General features: G+C 41.2%; 1 protein-coding gene across 6 annotated transcripts in view; it reads right to left on the reverse strand.

Moving 5' to 3' along the window:
• The window catches only part of PAQR8 (progestin and adipoQ receptor family member 8), a 95842-nt gene that overhangs the window by 48270 nt on the left and 23208 nt on the right, over positions 1-24364 (reverse strand). For 3 of the 6 annotated variants that reach the window (XR_012034102.1, XM_072832675.1, XM_072832677.1), the window contains one exon: positions 5591-5724. The exons of the other annotated variants lie outside the window; for them this stretch is intronic. The gene's annotated coding sequence lies outside the window, so the exon portion shown is untranslated. The remainder of the gene's footprint in view (positions 1-5590; positions 5725-24364) is intronic. 6 annotated transcript variants of the gene reach the window in all.

A 24364-nucleotide genomic window follows, 5' to 3' on the forward strand; every position in this document is an offset into this window, starting at 1 on the left:
AAGTGTGGGCTTGAAAGTCAGACCATCTTGAGTCTGAGCCTCATTACCATCACTTAGTCTTTGGTACTGTACTTCAGTACTGTAAAATGGAAATAAAAATTGTACCTGCTTCATATATTTATTGCTAGGATTAAGTGAAACAACATACATTAAACACTCATCTTTGTACTTATCACATAATGAGGGCTTGATAAATGTAGATAAAAAAGCAATGCCTTCATGTAAATGGTTCTTTATAGGATCCTTGTTCTAATACTTTCTATTTGACGAGAAGATATACTTATTCCAGAGGACTGCATAGGAGTAATTTGGAGAAACTTGAATATCTCTATTTTTAACACTGAAGTCAAACCTATCCATTCCTTAATATTCCATCATCAGACAGACATCCATACTTCGCTTGTGTGCTTGCTTGCTTGCTTGCTTTCTTCCTTCTTCCTTCCTTCCTTCAGCAGGCACCACACCCAGCATGGAGCCCAACACAGGGCTTGAACTCATGACCCTGAGATCAAGACCTGAGCTGAGATCAAGTGTTGAATGCTTACCTGACTGAGCCACCCAGGTGCCCCCACACTCAGCTTTTCTATTTAGACCTACTGCGAGGTGGAGAAACAACCATGATACTAATTTCACACACAGGATTCTAACAAGCTGTGGTTGGATCAAGTTAAAAATTAAAATAAGATGGGATCCCTGGGTGGCGCAGCGGTTTGGCGCCTGCCTTTGGCCCAGGGCACGATCCTGGAGACCCAGGATCGAATCCCACAACGGGCTCCGGGTGCATGGAGCCTGCTTTTCCCTCTGCCTGTGTCTCTGCCTCTCTCTCTCTCTCTCTCTCTGTGACTATCATAAATAAAAAATAAAAATAAAAAATTAAAATAAGAATAATGGTTTTCCTGTATTGTGTGTCTATATTATCTTATTTAATAGTGGAATGGTAGGGGTTCATTAATTTGATTTCCTCTGGAGTGGTTTATCCCTGTCTGTCCCTAGTATATTTCTTAATGATAACAATCAATTAACAATTCAGGGAGCAAACCAATGAACACATATAGACAAGAGAGACAAAATGCAGCAATTGCTCCTGGGCATGTGTGAGGTTGTGTCGCCTTGCATTTGACTTCCCACTCTGTTGCAACTTGTGCCTGGCTGAAGAGCTTCAGATGGGAAAGTACAAGGAGCATGATAAAATGAGCAACCAGTTACCCTTTACATAATCAATAATACAATATAAATTCCTACATTCCAATAAGGTTTGATGTACATAAGTGTTAATTTTAACATTTATTCTAAGACTTAAATTTAGAAAATATGGTTTATAATTGGATCATAATAATCTAATGGCAAATAAGAGCGTGGATATTAAAATATGAGGCCTTTATTTATTCTTTAGAAGAATGAAAAGACTCAGAGTAAATCACCCAATTGCTCCCCTCTTGAAAGGTCCTAACAATTATGTTTCTTCCCTTCACTTTGCTCCTGATTCTTAAGTTATTATATTCAGGGGGAGGGAGGAAGATGGGGGCAATCCCTAATCCAGGGGAAAATCAGAGGAATTGAACTTCAAGGACTGAAGTCAAGGGATGCCTGGGTGGCTCAGTGGTTGAGCATCTGCCTTTGGCTCAGGGCGTGATCCTGGGATCTGGGATTGAGTCCCGCACGGGCTCCTCCTGGGGAGCCTGCTTCTCCCTCTGCCTATATCTCTGCCTCTCTCTGTGTGTGTCTCTAATGGATAAGTAAGTATAATCTTTTTTTAAAAAAAAACTGAAGCCAAAAATTTGGAGGAGTAAACATTTTTTAGTCTGCTCAACTCCAATTCAATCTGAACTGTGTTCTTTTTTTAAATTTAAATTCAATTAACCTATAATGTATTATTGGTTTCAGAGGTAGAGGTCGGTGATCCATTAGCCTTATATAACACTCACTGCACATGACATCATGTGCCCTCCTTAATGTCCATCACCCAGTTATCCCATCCCCTGCCCTCCCCTCTAGCCAACTATGTTCTAAAGGGAGATTAGGACATTTCTTAGCTTTAGGACTAGAGAAAGAGCCATGAGAAGTCACTCAGGATGGAAAATAGGCTTGTATAAAACCTCTGCCTTTGCCACGTCTCCCACTGGTGTGTGGCAGGGGAAGTATACAACCTCTTCTAGCTCATTTCTTTCTATTATCTGTCATGTAAGTCAGGTTGATGAGCAAAGGCACAGATCATCCTCTGTTAAACAGTGGTGGGGTAGGGCCAGAATCCCTTACTGTGGCAGAATGTTCCATCCATTGCCTTTTAGTTGATGTTTATCTAAGAGAGACTTATCCTGGCTCTCAGTTCTTTTAAAGAGCATGGAAGGATGAAAATGGCAATCTTGGACAACATGACTAACAATTGCATTATTGATGCTTGCTTCTGGCTTGGTTTCAGGGTTTTAATGATTTTAAAAAGAAAAAAAAAATCAATGCAACAATTAACCAGTTTAAGCCAGCTCATGTTCACTGAGTCTGTCTTTACTGCATAGGGGTGAGCTAGGGATCCAGAACTGCCCCATTCATTTGGCCATCTAGAGATCTAGAGCTATACCCAAAGATATGTATAAGGGAGAATAGAGGAGATCTAGGGTTATACTCAAGCCTAGACCTCAGGAGTAGAGTAGACAAACTGGAGTCTTCTCTAGTTCATGTATATACCTCTCTGAATAAGCCCAGTGACCTGAATGTTGAGCCAGGCTTAAAGTTATAAGTTTGGTTAAAAGTGACCTTTAGTCTAATGAGACAAAGCATCTTGATTGAGCTGACCTCTCTTACATCATTACATCATTTTGTAATTCCCTATGTCTTTTTTTGGCTTCTCCATTAGACTGTAAACTCTTAGGCAGTAAGGTTTGTGGACATGCCATTTGCTGCCACCCCCATAAATCTAGCCCATAGTATGTGCTGGAAAAAAAAATCACCCAATAAGTGAATGAATAATGTGAATGCTCTGCATATTTGGAATCCAGTTAGCCCAGGAGTCCATGATCACTTACTCTAGATCCCTTAGAGGATGGTAGAATAATCTAGAAATGGACTAGAAAAGAACATGCCCCAGGGATGGGAACAATGAGGACAAGAAAAAGAAACTTAGGAGAAGCATGTTTTCCCATTTGGAGAGAGAAGGAAAAAGAATGAGCCAGGGTAATTCTGGGTCCCCAGCAGGACATGCTACAGAAATAGACCACTCCAGTTTTTTAAATCAAACTGGATTGAACTGAAGTAAACGGAGTTGCAGGAATTCATCCTATGGAGGGGACATCTTGAAGAGTTCAAACTAAAGTAAAATTCTTGGGGTCTGGCTCAGTAGCTAGAGCATATATCTGGCTCAGTAGGTAGAGCATATGACTCTTGATCTTGGGGTTATAAGTTCAAGCCCCACATTGGGCATAGAGATTACTTAAAAATCTTAAAAAAAAAAAAAAACCCTACAGTAAAATTCTCCCCCTCCTTTATTCTCCCTCCCAATTAAATTAAATTTCTCTGGTTACTCTTCCCACTAGACTATGACTCTCCAGCCCTGAAGATATCCAGGGATGAACCTGGAAGCCACTCTAGGCATAGAGATATAACTTTATTGGGTCTTTCTCCCCAAATGTTCCTGAGAGTCTTCAAGAATTACCTAACAGCATGTGTATTTTGACCAGAATCTTAGAATCCTGTTAATGCCAATGGGAAGTTTCAGCAGGAATCACATAGGGCAAATAGTCTCTGGGGTAAAATATGATATCTGAGTCCTGACCAAATTGACTAGGGTCCATGCATGAGATGGAATACTGTACAGTCTTCAAAAATCATGCAGACCGCATGGCATACAGAAACGTGCAGTCTGCAGTTCTGTGGTTCAGTAAAACAGCAAGTTATGTAGTGTGATCCAACTTTATAATAAAGACATATATGGGGGCACCTGGCTGGCTCAGTTGGTGGAACATGTGACTCTTGATCTCAGGGTTGTGAGTTTGAGCCCCACATTGGGTGTAGAGGTTACTTAAAAAATAAAATCTAAAATAAAATAAAATAAAATCTAAAAGAGAGAGAGAGAAAGCAAGAGAAATGCACCACAAGAAAAAAAAAAAAAAGAATGAAAAGAAAAAGAAAGTTGTACATTCATAATGGTTATTTCTCAATGGTGATATTCCAGGAGAAAATTTTTAAAAATAATTTCCAACATTTTTCAAAATATCCTTAATTAAATACAAACATAAACAAATGGCTGTTGTTCATTGTTCTGCACCTAAGTTTAATTCTAATGGAATATAATTAGTTGTAGATTACCGTAGGACAAAAATGAAATGAAGTTAATTGGGACATGTTGGTGCTTCTGAAATCATAACAACAAATGAGTATTCTTATTCTCTTTTTAAAATAGATATTAAAAGAGGTAACTTGCTCAAGGCAATCATAAACTGTGTCAGAGTCACTCCATCATCAGTGGTACTGGGGAAGCGGGTGACAGGGAGGTCAAAATCAGCATGCTTAGATTCCAAGAACCCAAGGTTCTTGGAGGGGACACTGAGTGCAAAAGGCAATGTGTCCCATCTCTTAACAGCCACTAATAGTCATGACTGGCTCCTTTGGCCAGCTCCTTTGGATGTAAACAGTTTCTCTTCCTGCCATGCTCCTTGTTAATGGTGCATTTGACATCTCTTGTCCCCTCTATTAAATCAGGGCTGGAAGAGAATGGTGCTAGCTGATCCAATTTTATGGAGATTGAGTCCAGTAAACTCTGCAACAAGATGAGGCCTGGCTGCTTTAAGTCTCTCTCTCTCTCTTCTCTCTTCCTCTTTAGACAGATCCAATTAGCCCTGATCCCTCTACATTTTTGACAAGGGGGTCAGCAAATCGTTTAGGGCAGGAGGGAAATACCTTATTTGGATGTTATGAGGACACTAAATAAGATTTAGTCTGGAGACAAAGGGACATGTGCCTATTATCCAATATGCAGTAGTCTGTTATTAATTCTTTCATCTATTCAGAAAATATTTATTGAAGACCGCCTTGCCTCCATGCTAAGAGCACTCTGCTAAGACCTAAGGATAAAGAGATACATTTGATGCAATCCCCATCCTCCCATCTAGCAGAGAAAATATTTATACAAATAATTATGAAACACTGTGGCAAGGGTGGTTAACAAAGGGATACCGGATGATTTTCCCTGTATGAAAAAACAGGGGAGGAGCACCTAGCTCCCTTAGTCATCTAGCTTTTTAGTGTTGGGAGGGTCAGGAAAAGCTCAAGGTAAGTCATGAAGGATGAGGTCTAATAAGCAGACAAGAGGAGAGGGAAACATTCTGGCCTGAGGGAACAGCAGGGACAAGCTGACAACAGCGCCACACTAGCAAGGAATGACAAGGGCACATATGCATGCAACCCCTGCTTATAGCCTTCAACGAGGATGGAAGAGATGGTACAGTCCATAACCTAATAGTTTTACTGTCATTTAATCAATCACACACATGGAATACTAAAGAAAGTAAAAACAGCCCTTTACTTTGGGTTCCAGTGGCATGTTCCAGAACATATAAAATCCTCAGGGGAAGAGATATTCCAGAGCAGCTCCTCTTACCTCACCAGTTCCTCTAACTAGCACCAAGACTTAGTATCAGCATTCACAGTGGCCATGTGATCTGTACCCAGAGTAAGTAAGTACAGGAGGGTTATTTCTCCCCTTTGGACTCTCTTCCTCCTCTCTTCAGTCCTCTAAAAAAAAAAAAAAAAGATTTATTTATTTATTCATGAGAGAGAGAGAGAGAGAGAGAGAGAGAGAGAGGCAGAGACACAGGCAGAGGGAGAAGCAGGCTCCATGCAGGAAGCCCGATGTGGGACTCGATCCCGGGACTCCAGGATCATGCTCTGGGCCAAAGGCAGGCGCTAAACCGCTGCGCCACTTTAGCCCTCTTTCTTTGGTATATTTAAATAGTTTCATTCTCCCCATGCCCTGCTCTACCCAGCATCCCACCTCTTCTGGTTCTTAGTCTTGGAGGCTGTCAGTCACTCCATCCACTTCTGCTGCTGGACTGGGTCAGGAGCTTCAAATCAAGTGAGTGGCGGATAGAGCCCAAGAATTGGCCTCAGGGTCAAATATCTGAAAGATCTTCAGACATTTCTTGTGGCCTCATTTATCCATTTGCTAGCAAAGCATTATTAATTGTTATATTAAGCCTGTCAACATCTCTGCTTTGGGGGGTAGTCTCAGCTTGGCAATGAGTAGACCACGGGGTTTGGGAAAGTTGGAGAAAGAAAATCCATCGTACTCCATGAGAGGAGCCATGTCAAGGAGTGAGACTGGAGAAGGAAGCAGGGGTCACATGATAAAGGGCTATGCATGTCCTGGGAAGGACCTTGAACTACACAATGATTCTCCACCAGAGTCAGGGTTGGGGGGCAAACCCCCTTCATGTCATCAATCTCTCTGCTATCATGGGCTCCTGTTGTGGTGGGAGCATGGTATGGCCCCCCAGGTGTGTTGGGTCACTACAGTAGATAAGCAATTATCAACAAGGAAATTATATGAGATATTTTCTTTTTGAAATATCTTTCTGGAGGCAATGTGAGAGAAGGAATTGAGACTAGTGAGGCTGGAGGCATGAGAAACTGGGACAATGAGACTGTTAGGAAGCAGTTGCACTTATGTAGGCATGAGCTGCTGAGGGCTTCAAGGAAGACAAGAGTATTGTGGATGAAGAGCAAACACCAGATTTAAGAAGTATTTAAAAGGTGGTTAATTGGAGGTAGGAGGTTGGATCCCAGGAGCTGTGTGCTTGCATACAGATACACATCCCTATATTTCCCAGGTATTATTTCTCATCTCACTGTGTTGCGATTCTTGATTAAATAGTCTTCCCAGGTCCTCTGCAAAGGTTAAACCCATGTACATCTTGTTCCCAGCACACAGCACCATGCCTGATACATAACAGGTCTTTATTTTTTTTTAAATGTTTTTTTTAATTTTTATTTATTTATGATAGTCACAGAGAGAGAGAGAGAGAGAGAGAGAGAGAGAGGCAGAGACATAGGCAGAGGGAGAAGCAGGCTCCATGCACCGGGAGCCCGACGTGGGATTCAATCCCGGTTCTCCAGGATCACGCCCTGGGCCAAAGGCAGGCGCTAAACCGCTGCGCCACCATAACAGGTCTTTAAAAACATTCACTGAAAGGATAAATAAGCAAATGAATGAATGACATAAAGAATGACCCACACGTGGATGGATTAAATGACTGGATGGTTAGGGGAGCTATCAACTAAAGGAAGAAATACAGGAGGAAAATGAGAGCCAGTTCCAGAACTGTAATTTTATTTTCCTTATGTTGGGTTTGAGGTGCCTGTGAGATCTTTGGGGAAGATGTTCAGCTGCAACGGGAGCCCAAAGAAGGGTTCTAGTCTGGCATTGTAAATTAGGTGGTTGTCAGTGAATAGATAGACATTCACAGCATAGATATAGGAAGGATAAGTATACAGAGGGAAGCAAAAAGGGCTAAGAACAAAAAAGTTCTTTCTAACCAGAAGGCTGGTGGGTTTTTTGTTTGTTTGTTTGTTTGTTTTTCGTATTGTTTGTGTTTTTATTAAGATATAATTCACAGGACACTGGGGTGGCTCAGTTAGTTAAGTGTCTAACTCTTGGTTTCGGCTCAGGTCATGCATGATCTCAGGGTCATGAGATCAAGAGCCCTGTTTTGAGCTCCATGCTGTGCTCAGTGGGAAGTCTGCTGGAGATTCTCTCCCTCTCCCCTCCTCCCACTTGCCCACATGTGCTCTCTCTCTTTCTTTCTCTTTTTCTAAAATAAATAAATAAAATCCTTCTTTATAAATAAAAATCTTATACATAAAAAATATATAATTCACATACCATACATTTCAGCATTTTAAAGTGTGTATTTAAGTAGCTTTTAGCGTATTCACAATGTTGTACAACCATCACCACTATCTAATTCCAGAACATTTTTATCATCCTCAAAAGAAACCCCATACTTATTAGCTATCACATCCCATTCCCTGTTCCCTCCAGCTTCTGGCAACCACAAATTATCTTTCTGTTTCCATGGATTTGGTTATCCCAGATATTTTATGTAAATGGAGTCATCTAATATGTGGCTTTCATGTCTGGCTTCTTTCAGTTAGCATAATGTTTTCAAGGCTCCTCTATGATGTAGCATGTATCAGCACTCCATTCAGAGGGCTGTTTAATCTTTGCTAAAGATTAAGCACCATTCCCATCTTTGCATTCCCATCTTTGATTTGTAAGGCTCTCTCAGAACTTTTGAGTATATCCCTCAAAGTTGAGATGGTGAGTCCCTTCATTAATCTACTGAATTTCCTGAAGGGAGTCATAAAAAGCATCCTCAGCTACTCCCTGAAGGCATCCCTGACTTCTCTAGCTCACAAGGATGTCTTCTTTTTCTGACTCCCAGGGCACACACTGTGTGCACTATGCAATTAAATGCCTGGTTCTATAAATTTCCCATCTTTCTTCTCAAATCAGAGTGAAAACTTCTGGGGACAGAGGGCAGGGAGTGTCCTGTGCTATATTTTTCTTCTATTGTTTGCAACACTTAATATAGCATTCTATGGAATTATTCCTACAATCAAATAGAAACCAAAATAACACTTACATTATTCCTCTAATTGCTAAAAAGTTTCCAGGGACACTATTAATTTTTAAAATGGATTTGGCTCTTTTTTCTCAGACTCTTTAATAGACTGCTCTTATGACTGTCCAGTTCATGATTATTTTCCATTCTCTAGAAACTGGTTCTCTTCTGTCCCCATTCCAGGTTGATATCCATCTAGCATGCCCTTATCCAGCTATAGTGGTTCTTCATGGCTGATGTTCATTCTCAATGGTTGATGTTTATCCCATAGTAACTGTTAAATATTTTCAATACCACTTCTGTGCTACCATTTACATTGTAGCCACAATAGTATACAGCAGGGTCCCCTGTGCCCCCCACTGCAACATGACTATGCCACTTAGTTAGATAGGCCAGGAAAAGCCACCGGACCCAAACTTTGCCAATTAGTCCCCTTCATAAAGAATTCGGATTTGGTTCATTCTTAATCTATCTGATGTTTTGACCAAGAAAAAAAAGTAAATTCAGGAGATATTGGCAGTGGCAGCATGCAAACTGAAAAACTATACAAAGCCAGTTAGAGAAATGAAAGAAAAAGAAAAACACAGTGAGGGAGTCCTTCCTACAGAGAGGAGCCTGCAAAAGATGGATCTAGAGTCTTAATCCTATCCAAACCCCTGATTTTAACTCATCCTTATAGGCTGACTATATCTCTGCCCTTGAGTTCCATTAAAAGTCTATGTATCTTTGTGTGTTAATTTATTAAGGTACCAACATTCTTGTTGAAAAGAACCAGAAAGAAGAGCTACTTTTGTTTCATTCTTTTCCCCTTGCTCCTTATTTCACCAGCTCCCAACCCCTTCCATGCAGACTGACGGTTCAGCTGGGATGCACCTTTTTGGCTGTAGTGGGTATTAAATATTTTGTATCATATTGCTTCTCAAATCCTCATCCCTAAACCCTCACATACCCTATCTTGCATATTCCTGCTGGCACAATGGGATGAAAGATCAGAATCAGGTTTTGTTTGAGTCAAAGGAAATCTACTAATGTGCCATTCCTTGCATACTACAGTTTCCAACAAATGTCTTTTAATTTTACCTAGTTCCAGTGACTTTGTTATTGATAACCAAGAGTTCTAATTGAGAATGCTTTTATTTTTAATTTTTTAAAATATTTATGAATAATTTGTTTAAAGATTGATTTATTTATTTTAGAGAGAAGAGGTGGGGGGAGGAGGAGAGGGAGAGAATCCTCAAGGAGATTCCCCACTGAGGGCAGAGCCATCATAGGGCTTGATCCCGTGACCCTGAAATCATGACCTGAGCCAAAATCAAGAGTGGGGCGCTTAACTGACTGAGCCACCTGAGTCTCCCAATTATTTTAAATATAAACATTATTTTTTTAAAAATGGAGTTAGAAGAGACTTTAGAAATCATTCTAGGGAATCCCTGGGTGACTCAGCGGTTTACCCCTGCCTTCAGCCCAGGGCCTGATCCTGTAGACCTGGAATCAAGTCCCACGTCGGGCTCCCGGCATGGAGCCTGCTTCTCCCTCTGCCTGTGTCTCTGCCCCTCTCTCTCTCTATGTCTATCATGAATAAATAAATAAAATCTTAAAAAAAAAAAAAAAGAAATCACTCTATCATTTGACAGATGAAAAAACAGATTCAGAAAGCCAGAGAACTTGTCTGGCATCACACTGATCTATGAGACTGGAGACTGTAGATCCCCCTTGTATTCACTTTGGGTGTCTTTCCCTTCAACTACTCCCTCTCCTTCTCTGCTTCACACCCCTGGCATCATGCATCATTTAATGGCAGAAGAAATTACAGTAATCAGTGCTTGTGTTACTTGCCCTGATAACTGCCACTGATAAGGAGAGTACAACTGCATTTTTTTGGGGGGGGAGGGGGTGGGCCACTTTGAAACTATCAACAATCCTGGTTGACCTGCTAGATCTTGACTGTGGCTGACAAGCAGAAATTGATGCATACCATATGGTGGTTTAATTCAGTAATTACCAAATAAAGACAACTCTTAACTGCCTAGCACACATTAAGAGGATTTTCTGCTCTTTGCTTTGATACTGCAAGCTCTCTGACCACCCCCACCTGACAGCACCACCATATCATAACACATTCTCTTCTCCTTAGTATTACCACTTCCACTTTTTGCATCCTCTGTCCTAGTCTACACTTGGCAAAGGAAAGTGAGGAAACCTAGAATATCTCAAATAATCAAAGATGTCCTGTATCACTGGTTGTGAAATAGTTCTTTGATTGGCCAAATCCCAGCCAGGCTGCAGGCAGCATGTGTGTTGCCTGGCACAGCAAAATGTCTCACGTCTAGCCAGATGCTTTGAGCAAGCCAAGGTGAAACATGATCACAGTCTGTAGATACTCTGCATGTCTGCCAAGATGGAGTACCTTTCATCTTAGGGCATGAAACACCAAGCTGGATGGACTCAGAGGTTTAGTCCATGCTCCAAGGTAACAATCTGTCTTTTGACCCCACTTCTGTCACTGTTTTCAGTACAGCTGCAGATACATCATTTAAATCTTCTCCATTTCCATTTGTTTATGCAAAAGCACACTACTGACTTACTTCTGAGTCTCTGTTATTCAAAATCTCATGGCTTTGTCCATGCTATTTATTTTGTTAAATATTTTTTAATTTGTTACCAAAAAAATCATATTTAGCCAAGTAACCAATGTCTACCCTAGGCTGTTAATTTCTTGAAGGCAAATACTATCAATTATTTTGTATACTGCCAGGAGCACAGCATTTATAAATCCATGAAAACCTTGAGTATAACTACTTCATGATACTTCAATTCAATTTAGCAGCAATGTAATGACTCTCTTCTGCAGTGGCTGTTTCTGCCAGCATCTTTTCCTTTGAGAACTCACCTTCCCTCACATGCTAGTGCTGACAATCACATTGCCCCCTTCCCATGGGTCCTGTGAGTCAAGAATAGACCCAGGATGGTTGATTAGAGTTTCCTAACCCCTTGGCAATAGGCATGAACATATAACCCAAACTGGACCATTTGACGTTTTCTCTGGGACTGGAAGGAATCATTAGTAAAGAGATACACATCTGCCTAGTAAGGACCGTTCAAACCCAGTGCTTGAGGGACTCTGCCTGAGAATGAAACCATAGACCTAGTTCTGGCTATGCAACTTAAAGAAAATCTGCTGGACTTGGCTCTGGAAAAATTTCTGTTGGTAGGGGAGATAGTCATGGTCCTTTTTATTTTTCTTCCCTTCTGACTTGCATGCATATGTCATGTTTGGAGCTGAAGCAGCTATCTGGAGACCATGAGGGAAAGACAAAGAGAATCACAAAGATGTCAATACTGACATCTGCAAACCCTCCAAACAATAACTAGCAATTACCTTACTCCGGCCAAGCATTGACAAACTAAGGTCCTCAAACATAATTTGTGTTTGTATGGCTCAGGGCCACTGCCTAAGCAGGCTAGCATGGTAAGCTGAAGAGACCAAACCAGGGCATCCTCCTCTGCCCCTACTTCCCCTCTCTGCTCTTGGTACTTGGCTCTCTGGCCAATAGCAGGTATGCATCACCAGTTTCCAGGGTCTAGCTGGCCATCACCAAGATATTAAGGATTCCACTGTTGGCAACAGATGGGTACTGAGTGGTGGACTCTCAGTCTAGGGATTGGTGACCGTTAGTCCCCTTGTCTCTGGCCAGCTGCCCAAGTTGATATGCTGGGTTCACAGGAGTATAAGATGCACAGGAACTCTTGATGTCACTGGGGCAGAGTGATATTAACCAATGAGGTGGCCATCCCTACTACCCATTGGACCAAGCCCCTCCCACTTAAGCCGATAAGCTCTTCCTCTCAAGAATGTCTGCAGCAGAAGGCAACTGGATGCAAACTATGCCCACCCACATGGCCCCTGCGAAAAAAATGGAGCAGGCAGGAGTTTTCTCTTTTGTTATAGAAGTGCCTACATAGTATCTTTGATTTTACTTTTTAGCCCACAAAGTCTAAAATATTTACCATTAACATTATAGAAAAAGTTTGCTAACTTTTTCTATAATATTAATAGTTTTTTTTAAGTCAGCAAACTTTTTCATAATATTAATAGTTTTTTTACTATTGCTCTAGGCAATATCTGTTATGGGAAAGAGAGGGAAAAATCCTGTAGTCAAATTTCTTGTGATTCATAGCCAAACACATATCTAACTTATTTTATTTTATTTATTTTTTTATTTTTTTATTTTTTTATTGGTGTTCAATTTACTAACATACAGAATAACACCCAGTGCCCGTCACCCATTCACTCCCACCCCCCGCCCTCCTCCCCTTCTACCACCCCTAGTTCGTTTCCCAGAGTTAGCAGTCTTTACGTTCTGTCTCCCTTTCTGATATTTCCCACACATTTCTTCCCCCTTCCCTTCTTTTCCCTTTCACTATTATTTATATTCCCCAAATGAATGAGAACATATAATGTTTGTCCTTCTCCGACTGACTTACTTCACTCAGCATTTTTTTTTATTTATTTTTTTATTTATGATAGTCACAGAGAGAGAGAGAGGCAGAGACATAGGCAGAGGGAGAAGCAGGGTCTATGCACCGGGAGCCTGATGTGGGATTCGATCCTAGGTCTCCAGGATCGTGCCCTGGGCCAAAGGCAGGCGCCAAACCGCTGCGCCACCCAGGGATCCCTCTAACTTATTTTAGTAAGTAGGACTTCACTAGACAAAGATGTTCTAGGTAGAGCAGTTGGGACACAAATGATAGCCTAAGCAGGGATAGAGAAATAGGAGCTTATGAGCCAGGTGTGAGGAAATGAAGAGCTCTAGGGTGGCTTGAGAACAAGGTTAGTAGTAGGGCCAAGTAATTAAAGACATCTTTTAAAATTTTATGTCAACCCATTAGTGGATCATGACATCAATTTGTGGACTGCAACCAGCATTTGTTTAACTTGGTTTTGTTTTTTACACAAGTGTTCTTAGAAGCTTTATTCATTATAGATAAAAACTGGAAAAAATCCAAATGTCCTTCACCAGAGAATGGTTAAATAAACTGTCAGACATCTATATTATGGAGTACCACTCAACAGTAAAACAGAATGAATCATCAATGCAGGCAACAGTTTGCATGGATCTCAAGAGAATTATGCTGAGTGCAAAAAAACCCCACTCAATCTCAAAAGATTATAGACCAAATGGTTCAATTTATATGATATTATTGAAATGACAAAATTATAGAGATGGAGAACAGATGTGTAGGTGTTACAGGCAAGGGCATGAGGGAAGGGCAAGAGCTGGCTGTGGCTATTAAAGGGTAGCAGAAGAGTCTGCATGGTGGACTGTTCCTTATCTTAAATATGATGGCGGACACACAAATCTACACCTGTGGGGCAGCCTGGGTGGCTCAGCGGTTTAGCACCGCCTTCAGCCCAGGGTGTGATCCTGGAGTCCTGGAATCGAGTCCCACGTTGGGCTCCCTGCATAGAGCCTGCTTCTCCCTCTGCCTGTGTCTCTGCCTCTCTCTCTCTCTCTCTCTGTGTGTGTGTGTGTCATGAATAAATAAATAAAATCTTTAAAAAAACTACACCTGTGATAAGCTGTATAGAACTAAATGCACACATGCAAATAGATGAACACAAAACTGGTTAAATTTGAACAACGTGGGTGGATTGCATTTGTGTCAATATCCTGGTTGAGATATTGCACTCTAGTTATGCAGGATGTTACCACTGGGGGAAACTAGATAAAGGGTATATAAGTATATAAGATTCCTGTGATATTTCTTACAATTGATGTGAATCTACAAATATCTCAAAATAACAAGTCAAAAAATACATAGAAAAGAGATGGTAGCCTTAGTTTGGCAGGGTCTATGAGAAAACAGCACAAGATGTTGAAGAAGGGTGGAAGAATGTGTTCATAACAGAAGTTGGGAGTGCTAAGAATCTGGATACATGGCAAGCCAATCCTTTTCAAATAGAACTTGTTTTATCAACACTACTGCAGACTTCATTCATATTCACTGAACTCTATTTCAAGTATTTGAGGACCTGTTATATTTCAGGCAACTTGATAGAACATTTTCTACTGGCTTCCTTTGAACTAAATTATAAAATGAGCTCTTTTGGGGGAAAAAACTTTTAAGATACAAGAACATTGATTTATATCGAATATGCTACTTAATTTCCTGTTCATGTATGTAGAAGACAAAAAAGAAACTTTTCTAAAAATATTCAATGTCAGTCGCTAAGCAAGTGATTCTTAGAATTAAAGACAAAAGGGAACCCCCATTACTATAATGTTTCTCAAGGTGAGGTATGTTCTCTCAATGTTTTTGCATCAATTGAATATAAAAGTTTAAAACTCTGTTGCAAATCAATAATAAAAAGTAGCCCTGTCTCAGGGCCTTTCTTGCTTAAAGAAGATGAAGTCTGCGTTTTTTTCTACCTTAAAATACCTAAAACACTGTCTGTAGAAGGAATATTGGCAATTTAAAAAGATTACAATAGTTCTTATTTGTGGTCTATATAATGGCTTTCCCATGAACTTCCAAAATTTTCAATTATTCTACATACACCACAGTTAACTATAAAGCAGTAATTTTAGAGGATGCTAAGTATCAGCTCAAATTATCCCCACAAAGAGAGTGAGGGAAATGTTTGTGTATAAAAATACATTTTCATGATTATTAGCTTAAAAATAAAAGAATCCCGGAATGATATAGTGTAGCAGTACATAAAATGTTGTCTTTGCTAAGGCAAGTACTATGTTCTGTTTTACATGCTTTGCAAAGGCACTGCCTTTTCATTCTCATCCTCATCCAACAAGTCACCAAGTCTCTTGCTTGCTCTCACGTGTGGTTATTGCACATGTTTATCTTTCTTTGCTTTCCAAACTTGCTCTCTACTTCAAATGTAGATATCTGGTCATCAAAAGTATACTGTCCCATCTGAACATCCTTAAAATGCTACTGGGGAACAGAAGAGGGAGGATTAGGTAGATGCCTATGAGTTGAGGTCTGGTTCTCTCCCGCTTTGGAAGCCAGTCCTTCAGGGAGAAATTCCTAGACTACTCTCTCTTGCTGAATTCTTTTCATCTAGGATTGTTAGCAGGTTCCCGAGGAGCAGTTATTCAGTATTTGAACATCTTGGTGTACCCTGGGGGTCTGTCCAAGAGAAGCTGATTGAAATCATCCCCTGTTCCTTGTCATCCATTTCTGAGCCACAGGGGCTTATAGTTTCTGCCAAAGGCTCAACTTCATCCTCAGCTGCAAACTTCTTTTTTTTTTTTAATTTTTATTTATTTATGATAGTCACAGAGAGAGAGAGAGAGGCAGAGACACAGGCAGAGGGAGAAGCAGGCTCCCTGCACCGGGAGCCCGACGTGGGACTCGATCCCGGGTCTCCAAGATCGCGCCCCGGGCCAAAGGCAGGCGCCAAACCGCTGCGCCACCCAGGGATCCCAGCTGCAAACTTCTTAAATCTAGAGGCAGGAAACTGGACTCTAGATTCTCTCCCCATAAGAAAAGCCCTGGTCTTGGGGCCCTCATCATGGCATAGAACATCTCAAACCCTCTATGGCCATAGTGACCACAGGACAGAGCACAAAGCAACTGCCACTTCTCACTCTGGTGAGGAGAGAAGCACATGGGCTGCAAGCAGCATTTTAAAAAAGAATCAACCAATAAATAAATAAATAAAAATAAAAAAGAATCAATAGAGTAAGAAAGGAAAGATAGTGTATCATAAATAGTAAAGATAGGTATAATTTTGTAAAATGTTTTAGTTATATTTGTGTATATATATATGTTAGGTCATAATGTAAAACACACACATATATTACATATATACTATATAATATAAACTATATAATATTGGATATACTATATATAAAATATAGTATATATAGTATATAATTATATAAATATTTTTACATTTGATCAGGAGGGTAACGGCATAATCAGATACAGAGAAAGAACAGGTTAAAGGGTGAGAGACACCAACTGGTAGGCAGTAAATTAGGCAAGTACTATCAGGGCAGAAGACTTTCTTACAGGGCAAGTGATAGATATTCAACTTAAACTTGAGTAAACGAGAGTTTATTTCTCGGCTGGCATAGCTGAGAAGAATGTGAGGTTATTTTACAGAACCAAACGATAACGAGCTACAGGAAACCAGAGCTTGGTGACAGCGTGGGAACTCATGACTGCTCTGCCTCTCCCTAGTTTGGCCTCATTGTTTGCTGCACAGAGGCCCTCTCAAAGTGGCGGTAAAGACAGCCTCTAGCAGCTTAGGATCCATTTCCTCCTCCAGTTTAGCAAGTCTGCTGGTCTTTGTCCAGAACTTGGACATCAATCCCAGTGAATGACTCTAAAAGACCCTTTCCTATTCCTATTCCTATTCCTTGTTCTTTTTTTTTTTTTTTTTTTTTTTTTTTAGATTTTATTTATTTATTCATGAGAGACACACAGAGAGAGGCAGAGACACAGGCAGAGGAAGAAGCAGACTCCACACAGGGAACCCAACATGGGACTCGATCCCAGGTCTCCAGGATCACACCCTGGGCTGAGGCCTGCGCTAAACTGCTGAGCCACCTGGGCTGCCCTCTATTCCTTGTTCTGAACCTTTTACAAGGTTTTAGTTAGAGTGCTCTTAGCTGGGAGCTATGGAATACCCATTCAAAAGTAGTTTAAAGGGCAGCCCTGATGGCTCAGTGTGGTTTAGGGTGCTGCCTTTGGCCCAGGGCCTGATCCTGGGGACCCTGCATGGACCCTGCTTTTCCCTCTGCCTGTCTCTGCCTCTGTGTGTGTGTGTGTGTCTCTCATGAATAAATAAATAAAATCTTAAAAAATAATAATAAAAGTAGTTTAAATAATGAGTATAATGAAATATTTTTATTATAGTTCCAAGTTGGTTGGTTAAGATAGTGGTGCAACAAAATTGGTTAGAGTCTCAGGTAGCTTCTTCACTATTCTCTTGACTTTCCCTTCAAAGGCAAGATGGTTGCTGCATTTCCCAGGATCACCTTGTTACAAAACAAAGTTCAGGGGAGAAAGAAGCAAGTCTTTGACTTGCATCGATATTTAGAATGAGGAAAGGTTTCCCAGAAATGTCCTCTTAAATTTCTTTGGTTGTGATTGTGTCCTATGTAGGCATATTTAGTCCATCAGTGGCAAATGGGATAAACAAGACTGTTAAGACCAATCAACCAATACCCCCTAGGGTTGGAGATACCCATGAAGCACATGAATGCCCACCATCTAAAACACAATTAGTGTTCTGAAAGAGAGAACAATGGTTAGTAAACAAGCAACTAGCATATCTACTAAGCAATGAGAATGAAATACTGTATTAGTGTTCTATGGCTGCATAAAAATTTGCCACTAATATAGTAGACTAAAACAAGACATGCTTCTTATTTCACAGTTTCTATAGGTCAGAAGTTTGAGGACAGTATACTTGAGTTTTCTGCAAGGCTGCAGTCAAGGTCAGACAGCACTAGGTTTTCTTCTAGAGGCAAAACTGGAACAGCATCTACTTCTAAGCTCACTTTTGTTAGTAAAATTTATGTTCTTGCTCTTGTAGGACTGAGGTCCCTGGCTTCTTGTTGATTGGAGATTACCTTCAGCAACTAGAGGCTGCCCTCAGTTCTCTCCCAAGTGAGCTTCCCCACCATAGGCACTTATTTCATCAAACCAGCAAGAAAAATCTCTAGAGTGAGTCTTCTAGCAAGATGGGTCTTACAAAATATAAACATGGGAGTGATACTCCATCACCTTTGCCATAGTCTGCTGGGTACAAGCAAGTCATACATACTACCTATACTCAAAGAGAGAGGATCACACAGAGGCATGAACACTAGAAAGTGGGAATCACAGGGGGTCATTCTAGCAACTTTCTGCTGCAGATACCATGAATAGCAAGGCCTTGGTCATATACCAGCTCAGTTACCAGAAGATGGGGGATGGGAAAGCTTTCTGGAAAATTAAAGATGTAGCTTCCAGTTAAAATAAAAATTAAAGAGACATTCTGAAAATAGAATTACTAAGATATGGCAACCATTTTGTATGGTATAGGAAATGGAAGAGAGAAGCATGACTCAAAGGCTTTAGAGCCAGTGACTGGGAAGAGTACAATGCTTACTGGACCTGGAGACTCAAGCAGAATGACAGAGAAGGGATTCTCTGAGGTGAAGAGATTCATTGAGGTTCTCATAGGTGTTCATCTGGAGCTCAGGGCAGAGAAGCATAGACTTGGATATCATTTTTTTTTAAATTTTTATTTATTTGTGATAGTCACACACAGAGAGAGGCAGAGACATAGGCAGAGGGAGAAGCAGGCTCCATGCACCGGGAGCCCGACGTGGGATTTGATCCCGGGTCTCCAGGATCAAGCCCTGGGCCAAAGGCAGGCGCTAAACTGCTGCACCACCCAGGGATCCCCTAGACTTGGATATCATCAATCCAGGGGTAGATGACATTGACAACTGTGGGAATGGATGGTATATTTGTGTATGTAGCAGCAGGTAATCATGGCCACACACTCTTCTGCTGAAAGCCTTTCACATTTCCAATCAAACTCTTCAAACTTCTAAAGTCCTTCATGGTTTTATTGTTGCTTACCTCTCTAGACTCTTGATAGACTCTTTCCTTAGAACAGTATTCTACTTTTTATGGATCTCCAAAATGTCCTGTGCTCTGTATTTCCTCTGAGACTTTTCTTGTCATTTTCCACTGCACAAAACCCTCTTCATCCCTTTCTATATCATTGCCTGGCTATGTATCTTTTGGGTTTCCATGCAGATTATGCTCCCTGGAAAGTCTTCCATCATTCCCTGAGATGTTGAAGATACCCCTCTTTGTGCTTCCAGAGCAGGCTATACTACCTCTTTCTGTAGTTTTAATGGCACTATACCATCTTTACTTACTTTCTTGTCTCTTACTAGCTTCCTTAAGGCAGAGATGGGTTTCACTCTTAATTGTACCTCCAGTTCCTAGTACTGTCTTTAGCACACAGAAGATGCTCAACAAGCACTTGTTGAATAAACAAGGAGTTAATGCTAACATATTTCTTGGTTAAAATTTGTTTACTTATAAGTATCAGAAAACTCAATCCAAAAAGGGGATCACTGCTTAAGCAAAAGCAGGACTTAATGAGTAAGCAGAGAAGTCCCGGTGTTATGTTGTTTTTAGATGTGACGTGGTGCAGAGGCCCAAATGACTTCACTAGGACAAATTTTCTTTCTCTATCCTTTGGCTTTGCTTCCTCTAGCTTAGCTCTATTCATAAGCTGGGTCTCCCTTGTGGTAGCAGGATGGCTTCATTTGCATTCGGTTTTATATCTTCACGCTTTCAAGCCCAGGGGGAGAATGCACTTCACTCCCAGAAGACTTAGCAGAAATCTCCTAGAGTCTCAGTGATTCTGAGTGGAGGTCTCCTGTCCACTCCTGAGCCAATCACTGTTTGTCCAAGCGAATGAAAGACTCTGCTTGGTCAGGCCTAGGTAACATGCCATGCTCAGATCTCCTGGAGCTGGAGGTTGGGAAGGTGTAGACTCTCCAGACAGAAATCTTGGACTTGTGCTGGAATTTTGTGGAGGAGATCCCCCCAAAAGCAAATTTCCATTAAAGCGATTCCTATCATTCAAGGAATAGGGAGGATAAATACCCAGGAAAGAAATTCTAAGTAAGAGACATAGCCAAAAACTAAAAACAATGTTTAGTGTTATCAAAGGGAAGGAGACTATCAGTTATTTAATACCAACTACAGGAGAGAAACTTTTCATGTAATATCTCCACTTAATCCTCACAATAATCCTGGTACATAGACTTTTAAAATTCTTGGTTGACAGAGTCTCAGGGTAAACTGAGCCTGAGGGGATCTGTGACTCACCCAGACCACACAGCTAGTAAGTGGTGTAGCTGGAACAGGGACTCTCTGTCTCCAGAAAACCAGGTTGTGACAGAAGTTCAGCAAGATGTCAAATCCAGCAAAAGGGCCAAGATAAGTGAGTATTATGATGAGGACTGGATATTTGGAAATAGGAAGTTCCAGCAGAGTCATTGTGTCTATTTCAGAAGAGTTGTGAGGGCCACAGGGATTGAGAAACAAAGAGGGGACTATTCTTCCAGGAAGTTCGACAATGAAAAGAAGGAGAAAGAGGGCATATATATATATATATATATATATATATATATATATATATCTGTTTAAATGTGTCTTTCTAGCCACAAAGAGTGCTCCTCAAAAGCAAAGACTTTATTTGTTTTTATGTCTCCAGCCTAGGAGAGGCCTTGCCCACACTGTCAATCACTGAGCATTTGGGAAATTAATGAATAAATGACTGCATGAATGGAAGAAAAAAACCCAAATCCCAAGAACAAAAGAAGATAGAGAAAGAAATGTAAAGATAGAATAGAGTTGAACATGTTTCTAGGGCAAGTGCAAAGAGGTTGACAGTGAAAAAAAGTTGATGAATGAAGCCAAGTCCCCTGTGTGGTTCAAATCCCATGGAAGAATGAGCCTTACATAAAGATTTAATTTTTCTTTCACCAAGGCAAAAGAGAGGGAGGAAAGTATAGGCTATGATCTTCAGAAAGTCTAGGGTGGAGGGGAGAACCAAAAGCACTTTTATCTATTTCCCTCAGTGTTCACTGTGAAATAGTCAAGGTGCTTATCTCTCTAACTCTGTTGAATGTACCTTCAAGGCAGTCCCAATGTTTCAATTCATGTCTCACCCCCAGAGTCCCAGGCATAGAATAGGAGCTAAAATAAATGTATAAACTTGGTGGGCTGAATTGAATAAAATTAAATTATCTTTTAAAAGAATTTGAGCACAGCCTACAGAAAGGACAGCCACAATATAATCTTGATTTGGTGGCTTGTGGGGGCTTAGTAGGGTGCTGTGGGAAGATGGAGGAAGGCAGTACAATGTGTACATGTGATCTGCTCTACAGAATGTATTTGCTGGGTAAATACCTCCTTATCTTTTTCCTTTTAAATACAAGCTTACGCCCCACTTCTTCAGAACATCTGGGCTTGGGCAGTGATGATTAGGTTGAGTGCTTGTAATCACAGGTCTATTTTGGGAAATTATAAGGTGTGAAGTCTCAGAGGTTAGCAGTCAGGAGTGATTTACTGATCATCCCATGGGCCAGCACCAGCCCTCCCTCTTAGTGGATTGACTCAGCCAGCACTGACACCTGTTCAGCAGGCCACACTGCCTCTGACCACATGCCTCTTCTGCCCTCTCTCAAAGAGACTATGACAGCAGTCAAGTGAATAAGGCCTAGGGCCACCAGGGGTGCCTCCAGCTGCAGAAGGTAGCCTGACCTTGAACTCTAACACAGCTTTAATTCTTCACTTTACAGAATGAGTTAACGGAAAATGGATGATTGATGATTCGAATAATAGTGAATGGAAGAAATAAAATGATCCACGGAGAAAAACTCACTCTCCTGTCTGTATTTAGTCTCTGATGGGAATAAGGATAAAGTTAATGGATGGGGTAGAGTGATATAGGAGGTGGGTCGAGAGTATCAGGAGGTCCCTTGGCCATCAGTAGGCACTTTTATGGCTGTATTCCTGTGAAGAGAAACAAAGAAAGGGGGGCTGCAGAGAATGGAAGGTAATTCCACCTCTTTGCAGTAGTGGAGAGCCAAGAGTAGGGCTGGTCTAGGCAGGGAGGCAAGAGGAACTCACCTGTCCATTTCCAGGGATTTCTGAGCTTCCTATTTGTACAAGCAGGTGGTCTCTCTCCACGTACTGTGCAGAAGGCCAAGTGGACTCAGTACGTCCATTTGCTAAAAGATCTTTTTTCTTTTTTAAACGTGGAGGTTTGGAGACCTATTTTACAGAACTAACAGAGCTGGGGTTACAGCCTTCTTGAATAAATGAAGTCAGAAGACAAATTCCTACCTCTGGAGGGATTTGACTGCTATGCTGGATTTTCAGGCACAGTAATAAGCATGAAATAATCTTCCTAATATCCAACTATAATACCTGACTCTTACTCCATAAGTTGAGACCAAATTAAATGAAAAAACCTCCTAAATCTCTTGCAATCTGGCTTCCTCCCCAATTATTCCACTGAAATTGTTCCTGTCGAGATTGCCTATGAATTATTTTACTTTACATTTGTACCTGTGTTGGCTGCTCTGCAGCATTTAACTGTGGACCATGTGTTGAAATGCTCCCTTCCCTGGATTTTGGGGCAGCAGTCTTTCCTGGTTTTCCTCCCATTTCTCTAGCCTCTCCTTCTCAGATGCTTGCAACACGCTCAGATTTATCTGACTATATCTTTTCTTGGTTTAGGTACAAAGGGAGGAACCCACCCTTGTCAGTTTAGGTAGATAAGGATAATTAGAAGGTACTAATTGGCTTACAGAATCAATGGAAGAGTTGAAGAAGTAGATTCTAGGCAGAGTTACTAGGAACAAAACCACACTCAGGACCAAGTTGCCAAGGAAGCTGCTGCTTCTGCCACAATCGGGAAGTGCTTGCTGAGATAGGAAACCGAAGCTATAGTGGCCCACCTTGGGTCCAGAGTCACTACACTCCATATCAGCAAAATGGATACCTTCTGCCCTGCCTGGTCCCCCATGAATTCAGCTCTGAAGCTGGAGTCTTAATGTGAGTGTGTCTAATTGGCAGAACCTAAATCACATCCTTGGAAACCCTAGAAGCAGGGAGTCTCAGAAGTGTTTTTAGCTTTCCAACTTTATAGCACAGGAAGGAGCACTAAAAGGAGATTGAAATAGATGTTGAGTCACGTAGTCCCTTAAATTTCAGTGTTCGTCAGAGTTATGTTCTTGGCCCTTTTCTGGTGCTAAGACTATCTCTCAGCAACTCATGGCTTCAACCATCCTGTGGGTTGTCTCTAACTCTGAGCTCCAGACTTGAATGTCCAGCTGGCTGCTAGACAGCTCTGTCTCCTCTAAAGTCACTTCCTCCCCCATATCTTCTATATCAATGAATGGCGTCACCATCTATCCAGTAATCCAAGCCAGAAATTAGGGACATTGCTCTGCCTCTCATCTGCCTTGCGCAAATGGCTGTTGAGGTATGCAATTGGCCTATATTTTCTAGTCTTCCTGCAATGAGGTCGGGCCATGTGACTGCATCTTGGCCAATATAATCTGAACATAGGTGATGTGAGCAAAGTCCGGGTGAAACCTGTGGAAACCTTTCATATATTATCTGTGTTCTCTTTCCACATCTGCCAACTGAATGAATAGAACTTTAGGATCCTAGAGGATAGAGCCATAGATATAAGCAGCCTGGGTCCCTGAATGACTCAGTGGAGCTTTGCAACTCCCAGAACTGATCTGCATTGTACTACGATGTGTGGGTGGTCTGGGAAGGGGAGTGGGGTCATGAGAGTGTGTCATTCAGATCTACTGCAGGGAGGAGACAAGATTTACTATGACCCCAGCTGCTGCCACACTGGGCCTATCACTGTGTTTGTGCCAAGGCTACATTTCCCATGAGCTTCTACCAGCCAAGGACTGAGCATGGTGAGTGTAGGAATTCAGACCCGTTTCTGCAAGACTCAGGATTCCTCCAGCAGGTAACTCTGACTCCTGGAGTCTCCACTGGCCTGGATGAATTTTTCTTGGAACTACAATGAAGTCTGGGTATCTTGCTACCCAATTCTTCCTTCCTTGTGGCTCTTCTTCGGTGGTGTCAGGTCTGTACTGTGGTCTGAAAGCTCTCGTCTCCTCTCATGACATCTTTCTATTTATCCTTCACAAGTGTTTCCCCTAATCAAC

The sequence above is a fragment of the Canis lupus genome, chromosome 7, assembly GCF_048164855.1.
Source record: "Canis lupus baileyi chromosome 7, mCanLup2.hap1, whole genome shotgun sequence".
Classification (NCBI taxonomy): domain Eukaryota; kingdom Metazoa; phylum Chordata; class Mammalia; order Carnivora; family Canidae; genus Canis; species Canis lupus.